The sequence below is a fragment of the Prunus dulcis genome, chromosome 6, assembly GCF_902201215.1.
Source record: "Prunus dulcis chromosome 6, ALMONDv2, whole genome shotgun sequence".
In the NCBI taxonomy this organism is placed as follows: Eukaryota; Viridiplantae; Streptophyta; class Magnoliopsida; order Rosales; family Rosaceae; genus Prunus; species Prunus dulcis.
In genome coordinates, this window is record NC_047655.1 from 14,097,162 (window position 1) to 14,099,025 (window position 1,864).

The following is a 1,864-nucleotide window of genomic DNA, read 5'->3' on the forward strand; positions in this document are numbered from 1 at the left end:
GTATGAGCATGCAAAACAGTAACCAAAATAGTGAAAATGAAAGCTTACCTTTTGCGTGCAATGAAAGCAAGAGGAAGACGATGTTTAAGTTCAGAGACGACGAAGAAGACGAGAGGAAGACGATGAGATACTCTGACAGTGCTCTGACAAGGAAAAAAGACGAAAAAGTTTTCTCTGGGAGATTGAAATTTTTAATCGGGTTTGGAAACAGTGCATGTGTAAGTCAGGTAGACGAAAAGTTGCTTACATATAAAACCATTTCAAAAAAATAATACGGCGGTTACATATAACTACGACGTATAAATTAAAAAATATGACGGTACATTTAACTTCGGACGTGGTAAATAAATACGACAGTAGTGTTGTAGGTACCGTCGTAGTAAACTCAAAAATTAAAGTACATAAGTAATAACTCGCGTCATGGTAGATTATTTAACACGTCGTTTTTATTAATTTACCGACGTGGATTTATGTAATATACGTCGGTCATACCGGCGTTGATTTTACAATTTAAACGGCGGTTTTTTTGTAAGGACCGCCGTTGGTTTTAAAAATTTATTCTATAAATTTGTCGCTTTCATTCATTTTCGGTTTACATTTAGGGTTCCAAGTTCTTCCTCTCTCAGAGACACTGTCTCTCACATCTCAAAGACAATAATTTGGATGTCTTTCTCAAAGAGAAATTGAGCTTACTCGCATCAAATCTATGTCCACAAGAAGAAGCTTGTCAACTAGCCTTCTCACTTCCTTGATCAAGCCTGATAGGACACTTAGTGCTTCTGAATACTCCTTGCTTTCCGTCAGATTTGTGATAGCCTCTTCCTTTATCCGTAGAGCTTCAGAAGAAGAAGATGGGTTTCAAGAATGCGATAAAGAATAGAAATGGCCTCTAAAGCATGAGCAATCGAATCAGTAGTTGCTGGGAGATATGATGAAGACATTGTCAATGCTTTGAACTATACAAGTCCTGCAGAAAGATAAAGGACCAAACTGTTAAAGAAACTGAAACAACGACGGTTTTTTGTTATACCGTCGTCTTTTCTCGTCGCCTATATTAAGGTAAGATGGCGGTAGATTTATAATTACCGACGTAGATTATTTTGTAAACGTCGTTAAGTGTGATACAACCGACGTGGATTTTATTTTTAAATTATAAATAGAGTTTTTTTTCCCGAATTCTTTCAGTTTTAGTTTTCAATTACAAAGCGTGATAAATAGATTTTTCTTTCCCGAGGAAATTTAAAATGAGGGAAATTAATGTTCTAGAATTTGTAAACTAACACGACGCAATATTACTAACCCGAGGAAATTATAAATAGATTTTGCTGGTAAGATTTCGTAACCCTTGGGTTCTCAGAAAAATCTGATTATGTCGGCGGTTTTCTATATAAACCGTCGTGGTTATTTCAATTCTTGTCATTAAGTAGATCTACCGACGTAGGATAAGAAAATCAAAGAAAAAAATTGTTAACAAAAATTCTTATTAAGGCGACGGTTTAAATTAAAGGTACGACGTATAAAATGAATAAATACGACGTTAAATTTTATAGTACGATTTAAAGATAACGTCGTAGAACTATACGAGAATGACGTCGATATATTTATATTTTCCGTCGTTGTACATTAATTTAATACGGCGATATTTTGTATTTTAAAGCCGTGGATTTGTTTGTAATTATACGGCGTCTTATACGAAAACCTCGTCGTGTTATTTTATGAGTAAAAACGGCGGCTTTTATTGAAATCGTCGTCTTTACTTTCTACGTCGGTCGATTCATAACTTCTGCCGTTCTTTGTTGGCTTTGATTTTACTCTGCGGAAATCTGTTTCAAATAGACGTCGGTTGTTTAATTAGGTACGTCGT